We start from the raw sequence: 19,180 nt of genomic DNA, 5'->3' as shown, positions 1-19,180 counted from the left end.
TCCCCATGCAATTCCCATGCCTAATCCACCTAACCTACACTTCTTTGGACACTAAGGGACAACTTAGCATAGCCAATCCACCTAACCTTGATGCTTTCTGTTTTGTGCTGGATTTCGATAATGCCATATACTGACGAGCAAAATTATAGTGATCCACACATTCATCTCAAAAATATTCAACATTTTACACAGTATATGAAGTCTATTTTTAGCAAAATTCTTGGTTGTGGATTTGACGACAAAGACAAATGAGATTGATATTCGATTCCATATAACCAAATGTTGTAATCTAGACAGACCCACATAGGGGTTGACTATTCAGTCTTTCCACCAATCAGTTAGATCACGGCTGAAATGTCCCTCAACTCTGTTTGCCACTTTATTTCATGTTCCTTGATATCTTTCTAAAAATCTGTTGATCTCTTTTTTGAAATTGTTCCAGAATCCACAGCCTTTTAGGGGAGCAAGGTGTAGATTTCCACCACTTTGTGTACAAAAGTTGCTTTCTAATTTCATTCCACTCTAATTGTAAAATGATGCCCTCTTGTCCTGGGTTTCCCAGCAGAGGAAATAGTTTCTCTCTATTTACTTAATTGAATTAATTGATCATTATAAATGCCTTGATTGTATTACTTTTCAAACTTCTAAACTCGAGCAAACACAAAATATTTTATGCAACCTGTCCTTGTGGATGAATACTTTAAGCCTTGGTGTCATTTTGATGAATCTGTGCTATAATGCTTTCAAATCCAAGTTTCTGTGGTTTGGTGCCCCAAACATAATGGTGAATGTTGGCCAGAAAACAGAGAATTGCCTGGTTTTTCTCTTTTGAAAAGTGCCTTGGAATTTTTTATGTCCATATGTACGCAGGTCTTAGATTTAGCATTGCATCTGAAACTTGGCAATTCTGATGATGCAGCACTCCTTCAGTGCTTCAGTATATATTGTTTGCCATCATCCTGAAGTGGGTTTGAACCCATATCCGAGAGATAAGAATGCTACCATCGACACTTAGATATTTATTTTTTTCATTTGGTCATTGCATTTGTGCATCACTGGCAAAGCAAGTATTTATTGCCCATGAGTAGGTGCTATTGAGCCGCCACTGGAATTGCTGCAGATGTTGTGGTGTAGGCATTGCCAAAGTGCTGTTAGGGATGGAGTTTCAGGATTCTGATCCAGCGATTGTGAAGGAACACCATGTATTTCCAAGTCAGGAAAGTGCATGACCTGACAGTCCGGTGTCTCTTTGTGTCTGCTGCCATTCTAGTTGGTAGAGTTTGCAGATTTGGAAGGTGTCGTCAAAGGAGCCTTGGTGAGTTGCTGCAGTGCGTAGTGTAGGTGGTCCAGCTGCTGCTATGATGCACTTCTAATGGAGGGACTGAATATTTAAGCTGATAGGGCGACAATTAAGGGATGGTGGAGGGCTACTTTGTCCTGCACGGGGTTCAGCTTCTTTAGCTGTATTCGTGCAAGCAATTAAGAGTATTCCATCACACTCCTAACCTTGTAGAAGCTTTAGAAAGTCAGGAGGTGAATTCCCAATCTTTCTTCCTTGCTTTTGTAGTCACCATATTTATGTGACTGGGCCAATTAAGTTTCTGGTCAGTGGTAAGCCCTTAGGATGTTGATGGGGGCATATTCAGCAATGGCAATGCTGCTAAATGTCAAGGGAAGATGGTTAGATTTTCTTTTATTTGAGATGATAATTTCTAGGCACTTAAATGGCAAAAAACGTGTGCCATACATCAGCCCAAGATTGATGGAGACAATTGAGATGCCTGTTGTGACTTCTGAAAGCTTTCATCTACAAAGTTTTGTCACAATCATCTGTGCTTATACACCAACCTTGTATGCCAGTGCTGAAGAGAAAGGTAACTTCTACAATACTGCAGATATTCTGGAACATCTGCCACAAGGAGAAAAGTTATTTCTCCTGGACATCTTCAGCACAAGAATTGGATATGGCAGTTTCATGGCAAACATGCCTCGGTCATCTGTGTGCCATGGTGAATGAAAATGAACAGCTGTGACCAGGACTTTGTGCACAATGTGAACTGTGTTATACCACCTTCTAGGGCAGACATTGGCACAGGATGTCATTGCACCATCCAAGATCTGGCCCCTGGTGCTAATTTGACCTGAAAATCACCAGAAAATGCAATCTGTTCAGTGTTCTTCGCACCCACACTATGACCGTGCAGATTGCATTACTGATCACTCAGTTGTCAGTGAAGCTGCAATTATGGAAAAAAAACACAAGTGCAAGCATCTGCATTCCATCCACAAGGGCTGCCACCAATTGTTAAAGGTTTTCGGCTCCCAGGTAGCTCTCTCCACCTGAAGGGCTCTCCTGATAACATTGGTGAAGCATGAAAATATCTGCAGTCAATCATCTATGAAGCTGCAGTAACCACATTTGAGAAAGGAAAAAATAGACAAAGATTGTTTCCAGATCCACTTCAAAGAAATGTCTTTTCATTGAAATGAACTCACCTGGCTTAAAACATGCCTCCTAACCCTAAAGCATGTGACAATCACATGCTAGCCAATGTAGTTATGCAGAACGGAGCAAGGAGCTGTGCTCACAAGTATTGGATTAATCTATGAGAAGAAATATAAACTGCCAGTGACAATGGTAACATTCACTGTGTATGAAGGAATCAAAAGAGCACTTGGCACCATCATCGCCAAAGTTGCTCCTTTGAAATCCATAGTTGGGGACTTAAACAACTAACAAGAGGAACATCATCATCCTCAATGATGGCAGAACACAACATGTTGGTGAAATAACATGCCTGAAGTGTTTGCAAGCATCTTCAGCCAAGTGTGTCAAGTGGATGATCCATTTTGATCTCTCCTAAACTCCCCAGCATCACAGAAGCCAGTCTTCATCTAATTCAACTCACTCAAGAAACAGCTCAGCACACTGGATGCAGCAAAGGCTATGAGCTCCTAATAACATCTGAATATAGTGAAGACTTTCAGGACGAGCAAATGATCTGGGTAATGCACTGCGCTGAGCTATGCTCACGTGAAAAATATCTCTCTGCTCGTGCTTGATAATTTTCTCCATATACATGTCATTTACGAACTTGATGCAAAACCCTCATTACCTAAGCTTGTAAAGGCCATTGACTCCCGAGCAGCAAGGAAAGCACCTAGAAAGAATGGAATACCATCCGAGCTACTCGCGTATGGAAAGCCCCATCTGTTACCATTCCCTCACAACCTCTTCCACCTCTGCTAGAGTGAAGACTCTGCCCCACAGGATATGTGCAATGCAAACATGTTATATTAGAACAAGCCTTTTCCAGAGTCATTCCAACAAGGCTACATTTTCCTGGAGGTACAATGTGGCTTCAGAGTATGTAGCTCCACAGTAGAAATAACCTTCTCCCCATATCAGCTTAAAGCAAAGTGCAGAGAGCAACAAACATTCTGCTTGTATGCATCTCAAAAGCATTTAACATTCTGAGCAGGACAGGCCTGTCCCTGATACCAGGGAAAATCAGCTGTCTTCTCCAGCTTCACAGTCTCATGCAGTTCTTCCATGATAACGTGCAACACGGTAACGATGGCTGTACCTCTGATGTTTTGGGGATTAAGAATGGAGTGAAAACAGAGTGGCGTCTTAACCCCTACCTTTGGTATTTTTTTTCTCTGTTCTGTGGACCTATGCTGTCCCTGCTGACAAGGAAGGAATCTACCTTCACATGCAGTTTGATGGGAAACCCCTCAACCTGTCCGGACTGATAGTCAAGACAAAAGTAAGGCATGTCCCTGATCAGAGATCCTCTCTGATGCCACACTAGTTGCCCAGACACAATCAGCTCTGAAGGTTCGTGAACATCTATCCCATGCTTGTGTCATGTTCTCCCTCACCACCTGTGTCAAGAAAACTAGTTATGGGACCGGGTGTTTTGTCTCCACCTGTGATCAGACTCAACAACACTTCTGGAAACAGTCAACAAGTTCTGCTGCATTGGATCTACAGTGACAGGAAACCTGCCTCTTGACAAAGAGCTCAACACATGCTTTGTTGTATGGGAGAAAAGCCTGGATAGCTGATATCCACCAAGAGCAAATGCTCAATAACTTCCATCTCTGATGTAACTGATATCACCTGATACCACTGAAACAGCCCTTTCTAGGGCAAAGATGCCACTCATGTCAGCACTAATCGGGCAAAGGAAACTACACTCACTTGGACGTGTGCACAGAATGGAAGATGCCCATATCCTAAGGATGAGCTATACAGGGAGGTAGCCCATACCAGGAGACCAATAGTGCACCCAAAACTCAGATTCAAGAAATGCTGTCAACATCAGTGCCAAGTGGGAAGCTCGATCTAATGTTCGATGCAAATGGCGAAGCCAGCTGTGGGCAGGAGATCACCACGATGGTATGATTTCAGAAGCTCCAAAACAAATGCCAGTCCTGTAAACAAGGAGTCACTTTCACCTCACCAGTTCCATTTAGTTATTTTCTCCATATTTGGACCGAGGCTGTAATGAGGTCAGATGCCAAGTTGCCCTGGCAGAACCCAAGCTGAATATCAATGAGCAGATTAGCTGTAGGTGGTAGGTAAGTGCTGAATAATGGCCCCGTTGGTATCTTCCATCTCTTTGAGAGTAAACTATTGACAGTAATTGGCTGGGTTGGTTTTCTGGAAACTATGTGCCTCAGCAATTTTCTACATTGTCGACTAGATGTAGATGTAGAACAACTCGGTGCAACTAGCTCTGGAGCCCAAGTCTTCACTATATTCAGATGTTATTAGGAGCTCATAGCCTTTGCTGCATCCAGTGTGCTGAGCTGTTTCTTGAATGAGTTGAATTAGATGAAGACTGGCTTCTGTGATGCTGGGGAGTTTAGGAGAGATCAAAATGGATCATCCACTTGACACACTTGGCTGAGGATGCTTGCAAACACTTCAGGCATGTTATTTCACCAACATGTTGTGTTCTGCCATCATTGAGGATGATGATGTTCCTCTTGTTAGTTGTTTAATTGTCCACCATCATTTGTGACTGCTTCTGGCAGGATTGCAGAGGTTTGATCTGATCTGTTGGTTGTTGTATTGCTTAGTTCTGTCTATCACATACTGCTTCCACTGTTTAACATGCATGGAGTTCATTAGGTTGGCATCTCATGTTTAGTGCTGCTGCTCCTGGAATGCTCTAATTGAACCAGGGTTGATGCCCTGACTTTATGGTATTGCTAGAGTGAGGGATATGCCAGGCCACGAGGTTGCAAATTGTATTGGATTGCAATTCTGATGCTGCTGATGACCCACTGTGCCTCATAAATTGCCCAGTTTTGAGCCACTCTGCATCTGTCCCATTTAGCAAAGTGGTTATGGCACACAGCACAATGGTGAGTATCCTCAGTGTGAAGACTGGATTTAATCTCCACAAGGATAGTAAGGTGGTCAATCCTCCTATCAATTCTGTCCAGGATGGATGAATCTATGATGGCTAGATTGGTGGTGATGATGTAAAGTAGATATTTCTCTTGTTTTGGGTCTCTTGCTTCCTGTAATAAGCCTAGTCTGGCAGATGTGTTCCGAACTCACCCAGCTTGGTACGATTGGTGCCCCCAAGCCAGTTTTGTTGATGAACATTGAAGTCCCTTGTCCAGAATACATTGCATCCTTGGTACCCACAATGCCTCTTTCCAGTGTTGTTCAACATGGAGTGTTAATTTATCACTTGAGGGAAGGTGTCCTTACCTGGTCTGGCCTATATGTGGCTCCAGAACCACAGTAATGTGATTGACTCTTAACTGCCCTCTGAACAAGGACAACTAGGGATGGGCAATAAATGTTAGCCAGCCAGCAACACCCATTTGCCATGAATGAATTAAAAAAGAGGCTTTTTGCCAATGTTTGGCCATGAAACTTTAGAGATTCTTCCCTGGATTCCCAGTGTTGCCACTCTTGACTGTATGTTATTGTGCCACCGTCTATGGTGAGTCTGTCCTTCCAGTGGATCAGGATATTTAGTTAATTATCCTCCTTAACAGTAAGGGATGGGTGACAGACAGGAGAGAGGAGGGGAAGAGAGCAGTCAGTGATGGGATCCCCTGTGGTTGTCCCCCTCCAAAATAAGTATACCGTTTTGGATACTGTGGGGGGGGGGGGGAGGGATGACCCTCCAGGGGTAAGCCACGGTGACCAGGTCACTGGCACGGAATCGGGCTCTGGAGCTCAGAAGGGAAAGAGGGGGATTAGGAGAGCAATAGTAGTGGGGGATGCAATAGTTCGAGGCACAGACAGGCGGTTCTGTGGGCGCGAACGAGACTCCAGGATGGTAGTCTGCCTCCCTGGTGCCAGGGTCTTGGAGGTCTCTGAGCGGGTAGGAAGCATCCTAAAAGGGGCGGGTAACCAGACAGACGTCATTGTCCACATTGGTGCAAATGACGTAGGCAGAAAGAGCGGGGAGGTCCTGCAAGAGCAATTCAGGGAGTTGGGTAGTAGGCTTAAAAGCAGGGCCTCTAGGGTAGTGATCTCTGGACTACTCCTAGTGCCACGTGCTAGTGAGGCTAGGAACAGGGAGATTGTACAGCTGAACGAGTGGCTAAAGGACTGGTGCAAGAGGGAGGGTTTCAATTTCGTGGATCACTGGGAAGTCTTCAAGAGAGGATGGCACCTGTACAAGAAGAACGGGTTACACCTAAACTGGAGGGGCACGAATATCCTAGCTGGGAGTTTTGCTAGTGTGGTTCGGGTGGGTTTAAACTAATGTGGCAGGGGGGTGGGGATCAGAACAATAGGTCAATCAGCATAGAGGCTGGGGACAAGGTTGGGGCCAAGACAAGGCTATCTAAGAGGAAGAGCATTCTGGGGGAGGATGACCTCAGTGGGCCTGGAGGTCTGGAGTGCATCTGCTTCAATGCAAGGAGCGTCACGGGCAAGACAGATGAGCTTAGAGCCTTAATGCTTGCGCAGAACTTGGATGTGGTTGCAGTGACGGAGACTTGGTTAAAAGAAGGACAGGACTGGCAGCTGAATATTCCGGGGTATAAGTGTTTTAGGCGAGACAGAGAAGGGGCTAGGAGAGGTGGGGGAGTAGCAATGCTGGTTAGGGAGCATATTACAGCGGTACAGAGGGTGGACAATTTGGAAGGGTCTGGTAACGAGTCACTGTAGGTGGAGCTCAGAAACAGGAAGGGCGCAGTCACTATGCTGGGGGTATACTACAGGCCTCCCAACAGCCCACGGGAAGTTGAGGAACGGATATGTAAGGAGATTCTGGACAGGTGCAGAAAAAATAGGGTTGTTGTCGTGGGAGACTTTAATTTCCCTTGTATAGACTGGAAATCGCTTAGGGCTGGGGGCCTGGACGGGGAAGAATTTATAAAATGCATACAGGAAGGCTCTTTGGAACAATATGTTGACAGTCCAACTAGAGAGGGGGCTATACTGGACCTAGTACTGGGGAATGAGCCTAGTCAGGTCATTGTAGTTTCAGTAGGGGAACATGTGGCAAATAGTGACCACAATTCTGTAAACTTTAGGATAGTCATGGAAAAAGATGAGTGTTGTCCTATGGGTAAGGTGCTAAATTGGGGGAAGGCTAACTACAGCCGGATTAGTCAGGATTTGGTGGCTGTTGATTGGGAGAGGCTGTTCAAGGGTAAATCCACATCTGGCATGTGGGAGTCTTTTAAGGAGCAGTTGATAGGACTGCAGGACAGGCATGTGCCTATAAACAGGAAGGATAGGAAAGGTAGGATTCGGGAGCCGTGGATAACCAGTGAAATTGTGGGTCTAATCAAAAAGACAAAAAAGGCATACATGAGGTCCAGGCAGCTAAAAACAGATGGAGCACTGGAGGAATACAGAGAAAATAGAAAAGAACTCAAACAGGGAGTTAGGGCAACAAGGGGTCACGAAATGTCCTTGGCAGACAGGATTAAGGAGAATTCTAAGGCATTTTATACATGCGTTAGGAACAAGAGGGTTGTTAGGGAAAAAATCGGACCTCTCAGACAAAGGAGAGGAATTATGCTGAGAACCAAAGGAAGTAGGAGAGATCCTAAATGAATACTTTGCATCAGTATTCACAAAGGAGAGGGACATGTTGACTGGTAGTGTCTCAGAGAGATGTGTTGACCCGTTAGAAAAAATCTCAATTACAAGGGAGGAAGTGTTAGGTTTTTTAGGAAACATTAAGACAGACAAATCCCCAGGGCCAGATGGCATCGATCCTAGACTCCTCAGGGAGGCAAGAGATGAAATTGCTGGGCCTCTAACAGAAATCTTTGTCTCTTCACTGGACACAGGTGAGGTCCCAGAGGATTGGAAGATAGCAAATGTGGTCCCGTTATTTAAGAAGGGTAGCAAGGATAACCCGGGTAATTATAGGCCGGTGAGCTTGACGTCCGTGGTAGGGAAATTGTTGGAGAAGATTCTTAGAGATAGGATATATGCGCATTTAGAACTGAATAATCGCATTAGCAATAGACAGCATGCTTTTGTACGAGGGAGGTCATGCCTCACAAATTTGGTTGAGTTTTTTGAGGAGGTGACAAAAACGATTGACGAGGGAAGGGCCGTGGATGTTGTCTATATGGATTTTAGTAAAGCGTTTGACAAGGTCCCTCATGGCAGGCTGGTGCAAAAGGTTAAATCTCACGGGATAAAAGGTGAGCTAGCTAGATGGGTGGAGAACTGGCTTAGCCGTAGAAGACAGAGGGTAGCAGTGGAGGGGTCTTTTTCCGGTTGGAGGTATGTGACTAGTGGTGTTCCGCAGGGCTCTGTACTGGGACCTCTGCTGTTTGTGATATATATAAATGATTTGGAGGAAGATGTAACTGGTGTGATCAGTAAGTTTGCGGACGACACAAAGATTGCTGGAGTTGCGGATAGTGATGAACATTGTCAGAGAATACAGCAGGATATAGATAGACTGGAACATTGGACGGAGAAATGGCGGATGGAATTTAATCCAGATAAATGCGAAGTGATGCATTTCGGTAGATCTAATGTAAGGGGGAGCTATACAATAAATGGCAGAACCATCAGGAGTATGGACACACAGAGGGACCTGGGAGTACAAGTCCACAGATCCTTAAAGGTGGCAGCACAGGTGGAGAGGGTGGTGAAGAAGGCATATGGCATGCTTGCCTTTATTGGATGGGGCATAGAATATAAAAGTTGGCATATGATGTTGCAGCTGTATAGAACATTGGTTAGGCCACATTTGGAATACTGCGTCCAGTTCTGGTTGCCACACTACCAGAAGGACGTGGAGGCTTTGGAGAGAGTGCAGAAAAGATTTACCAGGATGTTGCCTGGTATGGAGGGTCTTAGCTATGAGGAGAGATTGGGTAAACTGGGGATGTTCTCCCTGGAAAGACGGAGGATGAGGGGGCGACCTAATAGAGGTGTACAAAATTATGAAGCGCATAGATAGGGTGAACAGTGGGAAGCTTTTTCCCAGGTCGGAGGTGACAAACACAAGGGGTCACGGTGAGGGGGGCAAGGTTCAACACAGATGTCAGGGGGACATATTTTACACAGAGGGTGGTGGGGGCCTGGAATGCACTGCCAAGTAAGGTGATTGAGGCAGACACGCTGGGATCGTTCAAGACTTATCTAGATAGCCACATGAACAGACTTGGAATAGAGGGATACAAACGAATGGTCTAGTTGGGCACATGAGCGGCGCAGGCTTGGAGGGCCAAACAACTTTCCTCCATCTGGTCCTGTCTTGTGCTGTGGCTTGGCTTGTGCCTTGCCCCATATAAGCCCCCATCTCTTCCAGTTCAGTCACCATACTCCTGCACCGTGTTGTTTTTGGCCTGCCCTGTTTACATTTCCGAGCTAGTGTGCATCTTCGAGCAACCTTTGGTATTTGCTCTTGGAACATCCTTAGCATGTGTTCAAGCCATCTTATCCAGCGCTTCTTGATCTCAAGGACAGTGCTGTAGCAATCTGTCGTCTTGTACACGTCCTCACTGGAAATTTTATTTGGCCAGTAGATGTTACAGATCTTAGACATCAATTATGAAAGATGTTGAACTTGCCCATGTCAGTCTTCACTACTCTCCAGAATTGAGATCCATACTGGAGGACTGACTTTACGTTACTGTTGTATAGTCTGATTTTGGTCTTTGTTTGGACTTCCAGATAGTTGTGTGTGTGCTAAATGCTTTATTCAGCTGGGCCTTGATATCCTCCTTAACACCCTTGTCATTGCTGATAAAGCTCCTGAGGTAAGTGAGGTCCTCAACATACCCTAGCGCTTATCCATCAATGGTAATTGGGGGTGCTGCTCGTGTTTTATGCTTGTGACTTGTGTTTTCTGCTTGTTGATATGAAGACCAGCCTGTTTTGCATAAATGCTGAGTCTGTCAGACTTCTCTAGCAGGTGGGTGCATCTTGGAAGAGATGGCAGCTAGATCATCAACAAAGTCAAGGTCCACCAAGTATGAAAAGAGGTCCACTGAATTCCCCTGGGGCGGCCTAATGTTGTTTGACATGACCCAGTCAATGGTGATTAGAATAGGAGAGAGGATGCAGCCTGTCGCACTCCAGACTTCTATTCAAACCACTCAATGTATTGCCGAGGATGATACATTTGAAATGCTCATCGACCTTCCCAATGAGATTGACAATCTTCAGTTGAATTCTGTAGGCTCTAAGAACCTTCCACCGAATCAGGACATACCCGGGGATAATGAAGACGTCTGGAACATTGGCTGAGAGATATGATTCTTTGATTAAGTCAGGTTATTGGTTGACTAGTCTGTGGGACAGCTCTCTTAATTTTGGCACAGTTCCCTAAATGTCAGAGGGAACAATTTGGAATGTCCACTGGGCTACATGTATTCTTGTCATTTCCAGCACCTTGGACGCTTGGTGGCATATCTGGTTTTAATCTTCAACCTTTTCATAGTAGTTTGATACAATAGGTGGCTTTCTAGATCATTTCAAAGGGCAGTTAAGAGTCAGCCATATTGCTGTGGGTCTGGAGTCAAATGTAGGCCAGATTGAATAGGAGGGTAGATTTACTTCCCTGAAGGATATTAGTGAACCAGGTGGGTTTTTACGACAATCCAGTAATTTCACAGAAGCCACTATTGAGACTAATCCTTTATTCTAGATTTGACTAACTCAAATTCTCCAATTGCCATGGTGGGATTTGAACTCTCCAGGGCATTAATTTAGAGTTGCAGAACCACAATACTACTGCTCATGTCACGTATGATGACTGGGTAGGGATTGCAGTTTCCTATCTGGAGGGTGCCAGTTGTTGTGGGACAAATGTGACTTGGAGTCTGGACAAAGTTAAAGTTAGGGAATCTTTATTACAAGCATGCAGAGGAATGCATCAGCAACTTGAAGCATCTCAAAGGGCTGTTACAATAACATATGTTTATATGCTTCAATACAGCTTCAACTAACTATATGCCTGTGTGTGTTTTGTCTGCTCCTGGCCTTCATGTGTCCCTTGTAAACATGTGCTATCTTTGTCTCACAGGCAGGCAGGCTAGGAAAAACACAATTGCTTAGGCTTATCAGCCACAGTAAATTCTTCTGTGTACACACATAGGAAAAACAACAGCAGATATGTAAGCTAAGGATTATGGTGGAAAAATGCAGGGAACTTTCATGAATATAACTCACTTTATTGACTCCTATTATTAACGTTTTCTTTCCCACATTAGTCCCTCCTGTTGGCCTGGCCAGAGTACACCTGACCCAGTTGGACACAACTCATCTGACTGGATCCTTAGCCACAGGGTTGCCCAAGGATCCTATTGGACTCCTCTGGGCATCAAGTCCCTGGTTCTATTTAGATACCTGAGGCAGCAACTGAGATGTATGCCATTTGATATCGTTACCATGTTCACAGCGTGCAGCATTATCATCTTTTGTTAACAACAAATGCTGATGATCAGGATGAGTACTGAAGTGATAACAGCAGCTATTCCACCTCAGTTCTACCAATTAAGTTTAAATGTATTTATTAGTGTCACAAGTGGGCTTACATTAATACTGCAATGAAGTTACTGTGAAAATCCCCTAGTCACCACACTCCGGCACTTGTTTGGGTACACTGAGGGAAAATTAACATGGCCAATGCACCTAACCAGCACGTGTTTCAGATTGTGGGAGGAAACCAGAGCACCCAGAGGAAACCCACGCAGACACGGGGAGAACGTGCAAACTCCACACAGACAGTGACCCAAGCCGGGAATTGAACTCAGGTCGCTTGTGCTGTGAGGCAGCAGTGCTAGCCACCGTGCTGCCCCTATAATTATATTGCGTGCCGACTAGCCACAGCGCTGGGACTAGCAGAGTCCCTTAATACCCCGGCCTTTGACTAAATGTACTTGCACTGGCCCCTTCAGACTAACCTGTTGTCCCTGATATTTCCTAAGTTCTTTTAACTGCTTCTTGAGCAGCTTTTCCTGGTGTGATATCTTCATTAACTTGTCATTTCACCAAAGGATGAAAACCATACCCTTGAGAGTTCTCCCTGCCAACTGGAAATCTCAGTAAGAGTTTTAAACACACCAGGTTAAAGTCCAACCGGTCTATTTGGTAGCAAATGCCATTAGCTTTTGGAGCCCTGCTCCTTCGTCAGGTGGAGTGGATATTTGCAGATATCAGCAGATATCCACTCCATCTGACGAAGGAGCAGGGCTCTGAAAGCTAATGGCATTTGCTACCAAATAAACCTGTTGGACTTTAACCTAGCGTTGTTAAAACTCTTACTGTGTTTACCCCAGTCCAACACCGGCATCTCCACATCATAACTGGAAATCTCCCAGAGAGAATGGGTCAGAAACCTGAAAGCAGAATGTAATGTTGTTTCTGCAGCCCAATCCTTCATAGAGATAATTATTCTCAGCAGTTAGGAAGCACGACTGGGTTGGAAATGCCTGAACCGACCAAAAGGCTGACTTCAAGGGCTTTACTGTGACTATCACTGAGGAATCGCCATCTATTGATCTTAAGATGTTGTACATACACAGTATATAATGTGATTTGGTACAGTACTGTGGTCATGAGCAACATGCTATCACACCCTTTCATATCATATATCCATATGATTCCTTTCTACACACTAATCCATCTGCAACCACCCCTAAGAGGTTCAACTTTACACTTCTTTTAGTACTTCCCAGCCCCTCTCATATTCTTGGGCCACCCATGAAGCAGAATCATTAAAACCAAAAATTGCCATGAATTCAAGATCAAATTAGTACTGCCGAAAAGTCCCCCCACGTCCCCATATATACTTAATGTCCATCTACCCTTGAGACTCCTCACTCCAGGAGTATATGAATATTATAATCACTGCTGCAACTTGTGCCCTGTCCAAGCAGCTGCTTCTGGATGATTGCCGCAATTCTGTTTTAAGATTGGCATTCTTCTACTCAAGTTTTAGTTACTTCTAATGTGACCATGGTAACATTGTACAATGTTTTCTGATTCCCTATTCTAATCATGCCATCCCCTGGAGGCAGCACTGGTTGAATCGATTTCCAAAGCTAACTACATGTTGTTAAATTCAAACATCCTACATCGATACATTTTAATTGATATATAATGTTGGTGCACAGTCTTGACAACCTTGTCCTTCAATCCTTGGATGAGAGATATCACCCCTCGGAATTGCCCATGCCTGCTATTGTTTTGCAGTCCGGATCCCTCAAGCAGAGTGTCATGCTGGGTCAGTTCAGTTTGACTGTGCAATGTTTTTTTGTCTTACCCAAGCCAGATCCCATGGGTACCACAACTGTTTGGGTTGTGTGTGAACTTGAGGTGATCTTATCTGATAACCAGAAGTTGGGTTTCTTTATCCACTCTCCCTTGCCTCCTTTAAGCAGTTGTGCATACTGCCCAAGATGAAAGCAGGTGATTGTGTTGAAGTGCACGGTGGGCATCTCCCAGGCTGCCTTGGCTACCAGAAATTAAACAATTTTAAGAGATCTGCTGTTGGCCGCCCTGTTGGGAGAAACAGAATATGAGTAATAAAGTTTAACCTGAGACCGATGTTTCCGTCTACTTCCTTCGAGCATTTCCAAACACACACCGGCCATCAGGACTGTGCGGGGGGCCCTCTCCAGCAGGATGTCAGTCCTGGTTTAGAAGGCACTACCTCTATCATTACTCTGTCCCGTACCAGAGGGTTTAAACTTGGTTCCCTGTCTCTCCCTGTCAGCAGTTTCTTGCTACTATGTTACTTCCACTTTCATGCCTTGGAGTTGGTCAGAATCCATTTTCAGGGAACCCCCTCACCAACCACCACCTGCAGATATCACCTCACTCAGTGATGTTCCTTATGCTTTTAAAGGATCATTGTTTCTTTCTGGGCTATTATATAAGTATGTGTAATTAAAACAAATTACGTATGGATTTTAAAACTACTTCAGCTTTCTCTACCTGTTTCCATCTTGTGGATAATTAAATATTATTTCTCCTAACCTTCAATTGTCACAACCTAAAATTCCTTTCACCTTAACATTACTTCACGGTCAGGTTTTTCCATGAGGTATGTGTCAGTGCCTTGATCATTTAAAAATGTTTTTTTTTTCTTCAGGCCATGTTAACCATTTCATGTCACACTGTTTGTCAAGTAGCTGACCAAGTCTAGGACCTGTTCTTCAGTTCAGCTGCACCATGTACTCTTGCATGTTAGTTACTTTACAATTTCACTATCTGTTAGATTGTTCCCTGGAGCTTTGATTGAAATGCTCCCTTGCATCCATCATGTTTGGTGATAATCTCTCTGCCTTCTTCCAGAAACTGTTGTTTTTCAATTGTGGAAGATTTATCAGGTCCACAGGGATCGTGCTTTGTATTCTGCCAATGAACAACTTCTTCCACTTTTTCTACTGTCTTGAAGGGTGCACCATTCTATTATTCTTCCTGACTTTCCGGTAATCTTCTCAAAACATCAAAGGGGTTTTCTCTCTCAGATCTTTGCTTATTTCCCCCCCCCGTACAGTCCCAGTTCTCAGATGGTGGCCAGATTATCAAATTCAGTTCCCTTAAAAAGATTGTAGGCAAAGACGCAAATGTCTCCAAGAGAAAGCTCTTACCTTATTGGTCCCATTTACACTGTCCTTTCATTAGAACGTATATTAACACCAGATTGAAATATTCCATTCAACTACATCCAATCTGAATCATTCCAATTCCCATTTGGCAACGTGTTCTTTTTCCCTAACTCTATCTCCTATCCTCAATCAATTCCTCATACCGTTTTACACATGCTATAATTAGCCCCCTTACCTTGTTCATGAGCCCTGAAGAAACTTTACAGTCCAGAAGGGTGGTTTTTGTAATACCTTTGAAACAGAAATCGGATATTTCTGTTTGACTCCAGACATTAACATGTTTTGTTCATTTGTTCTTTCCCTTAAACATTTTATTTTCCCAAAAATAACCCACTAGATTGTTTCCAACTTTAATGATTTTAAAATTACCGCAAATTCAAATAACAGTATTATTGGATTGACTAGGTTCAATTTGTTTATTCCAAAAACAAACTTTTCTTTTGTTGCCAAGCAACCAACGGGACTGTTTTCCCATTCGCCTTTATTCTGAAAATTTGAATTTGTTTATCCCCTTAAATGTCAAGTAAATTTCACTTTGAATACTTGAAATAGCAGCTCGTGCTTGAAGTAGCAACTCACGTCAAGTTATTTCATCCAATGTCAGAAACAATTATGCCCAGGCGTGTCGGCTCTAAATGGTAGTTTTGAAAAGTCTGATACTCATTGGTCAGCGTTTTATATCAGACCTCGCATTCTCAAGCGTGTTGTCTCAAAAGATAACAAATTGATAACAAGCAGTCTGAATTGTTACGGCCAAGTCTGAAGGACAAAACCTTTGTTATGCTTTAATTCTCAAACTTCTTTAGTTCACTTAGAGCTGGAAAACCTCTGTTCATCACCTGTTCTCAGAAAACATAATCCATTGTGTCTCTTCCATATCTGTATATTTAGAAACTTAAAATCTAAAAATGCCCAATGTACATTTAGTAATCCACTGGTTGTGATGAATTCAAAATGAAGGAGATGTCAGCACAAAGGGATTTAACTCTGCTGCATGTTGTCGCCAAGAAGGGTGGAGAAAACCTGCCATGGAATTGCCTCATTTTAAGTAATTTCAAGATCTCCCCAATCAAAAACCAAACTCCATTTTCGGCTTGCTTTATTCAGTTCTCTTGTTAGTTTTTCTTCAGCTTTGGCCAAATTTTAGATTCAATTGCACTGTTTCAAAACCTTTCAGTGTTTAAGATGTTTCTCGCCTAAGTGCTCTTGAGTTTACAATTTCTTTCCTTCAAAACAATTTTCAAATTTCAATATTGGCTACTTAACAAATTTGAAAGAAATAGTAAAGAAGTGTCATTAATTTTAATTTTTAGCAGTTCTTTTTTAACTCTCAAATTGGATTGCTGCCAAACTTCTTTAGTACTTCAGTCTTATGTCTTTATTTTGGGAACAAACTGTTGCTTTTTTTAATTCAGCACAGAAACTCCTAGCATTTTGCCTTAATGTTAATTGTTTCAAAACCTTTATTTAAAAAATCCCTTTCAAACTTTGTCAGGAGCCAAACCATAAAGAAATTTCCAACCCAAGATCAGTCCAATTCAATCAGTGGTTTCAAAATTCCAATTTACGCGATCAAACAAAATTACTCCGTTCTCTCATATCCCGATTAAAAGTCCCATGTGTTTCCCAAGATGTATCCAAGTTGCGATCTTTGCCCTGAAATCTCAATTCAAACCTTGTAACTTAAAACATTGGTTTGTTTAATTGCTCATGGTGCCAAGTTAGAGTCCGGCATCAGTCATTTTATTATTCATTCCTAGGATATGGGCATTTCTGCTGAGGACAGTGTGTAATGTCTCTGTTTACATGCCCTTGAGAAGGGGAGTCTAAAACTAGAGGGCATAGGTTTAAGGTGAGAGGGGAGAGATACAAAAGGGTCCAGAGGGGCAATTTCTTCACACAGAGGGTGGTAAGTGTCTGGAATGAGCTGCCAGAGGTGGTAGCAGAGTCTCAATGCTTTTAAAAAGCATTTAGACAGTTATATGGGTAAGATGGGTAAAGAGGGATATGAGCCAAATGCAGGCAACTGCGACTAGCTTAATGGTAAAAACTGGGTGGCATGGACAAGTTGGGCTGAAGGGCCTATTTCCTGTCATAGGGCTGTAAACCTCTATGACTACGGCATTGGTTAAAGTTAGAAAATCTTCATTACAAGCCTGGAGATAACTCTGTTCGCTGAAGCATTTCCCTGCATGCTTGAAATAAAGATTCCCTGGCTTTAAACACCTCTGGACTCCAAGTAGGATTTGTCCCACAACACCAATAAAGAATTTCAGTTTTTATGATAACCAATTAGCTTTTGCAGTCACTTTTCTGATGTCCAGCCTTAAATCATCAGATTTTTATTTAGGATGTAAAGCAAGGTACGGACCTTTAGACAGAACGGATTCATGTTTACGTTCCGTATGAGCTTCCTTTCTTTCCTTCCTCATCATCTAACCCCATCAGCTTAACCCAAGTCTTTCTTTATCCTTCAAATAATTGTCTTTATCTAGCTTTCCCTTGAATATATTTATGCTGTTCAAATATTCCTTGGAGTCGCAAGTTTTACTTGCTGTATAAACACCGTTATTCCTGAGTTCCTCATTGGCTTTGTTAGCAACCTTCCTATATTTATGGCTCCTAGTTCGGATCTGCCCCACAAGTGAAAACATTTCACTACCATCTACCCTATCAACCCTTTATAATAATAAAATACTTCTGTCAGGCCATTCCTCAGCCTAACCTTTTCCAGAGAGAAGAGCCCCAGCCTGGAACATAGAACAGTACAGCACAGAACAGGCCCTTCAGCCCACGATGTTGTGCCGAGCTTTATCTGAAACCAAGATCAAGCTATCCCATTCCCTATCATCCTGGTGTGCTCCATGTACCTATCCAATAACCGCTTAAATGTTCCTAAAGTGTCTGACTTCACTATCACTGCAGGCAGTCCATTCCACACCCCAACCACTCTCTGCGTAAAGAACCTACCTCTGATATCCTTCCTGTATCTCCCACCACGAACCCTATAGTTATGCCCCCTTGTAATAGCTTCATCCACCCGAGGAAATAGTCTTTGAGCGTTCACTCTATCTATCCCCTTCATCATTTTATAAACCTCTATTAAGTCTCCCCTCAGCCTCCTCCGCTCCAGAGAAAACAGCCCTAGCTCCCGCAACCTTTCCTCATAAGACCTACCCTCCAAACCAGGCAGCATCCTGGTAAATCTCCTCTGCACTCTTTCCAGCGCTTTCACATCCTTCTTATAGTGAGGTGACCAGAACTGCACACAATATTCCAAATGTGGTCTCACCAAGGTCCTGTACAGTTGCAGCATAACCCCACGGCTCTTAAACTCCAACCCCCTGTTAATAAAAGCTAACACACTATAGGCCTTCTTCACAGCTCTATCCACTTGAGTGGCAACTTTTAGAGATCTGTGGATATGAACCCCAAGATCTCTCTGTTCCTCCACAGTCTTCAGAACCCTACCTTTGACCCTGTAATCCACATTTAAATTAGTCCTACCAAAATGAATCACCTCACATTTATCAGGGTTAAACTCCATTTGCCATTTTTCAGCCCAGCTTTGCATCCTATCTATGTCTCTTTGCAGCCTACAACAGCCCTCCACCTCATCCACTACTCCACCAATCTTGGTGTCATCAGCAAATCTACTGATCCACCCTTCAGCCCCCTCCTCTAAGTCATTAATAAAAATCACAAAGAGCAGAGGACCAAGCACTGATCCCTGCGGCACTCCGCTAGCAACCTGCCTCCAATCCGAAAATTTTCTATCGACCACCACCCTCTGTCTTCGATCAGACAGCCAGTTACCTATCCAATCGGCCAACTTTCCCGCTATCTCACACCTCCTCACTTTCATCATAAGCCGACCATGGGGGACCTTATCAAACGCCTTACTAAAATCCATGTATATGACATCAACTGCCCTACCTTCATCAACACAGTTACCTCCTCAAAAATTTCTATCAAATTTGTGAGGCACGACTTGCCCTTCACGAATCCATGCTGACTATCCCGGATTAATCTGCATCTTTCTAAATGGTCGTAAATCCCATCTCTAAGGACCTTTTCCATCAATTTACCAACCACC

At 43.5% G+C, this 19,180-nt stretch overlaps 1 protein-coding gene across 1 annotated transcript in view; it reads left to right on the top strand.

The window, feature by feature from the left end:
* Nucleotides 1–19,180, top strand: part of supt6h (SPT6 homolog, histone chaperone and transcription elongation factor) — a 73,827-nt gene that overhangs the window by 1,794 nt on the left and 52,853 nt on the right. The gene's annotated exons all lie outside the window — the stretch shown is intronic.

Source organism: Mustelus asterias, chromosome 12, assembly GCF_964213995.1.
Source record: "Mustelus asterias chromosome 12, sMusAst1.hap1.1, whole genome shotgun sequence".
Classification (NCBI taxonomy): domain Eukaryota; kingdom Metazoa; phylum Chordata; class Chondrichthyes; order Carcharhiniformes; family Triakidae; genus Mustelus; species Mustelus asterias.
This window is presented reverse-complemented; position numbering and strand designations above follow the sequence as displayed.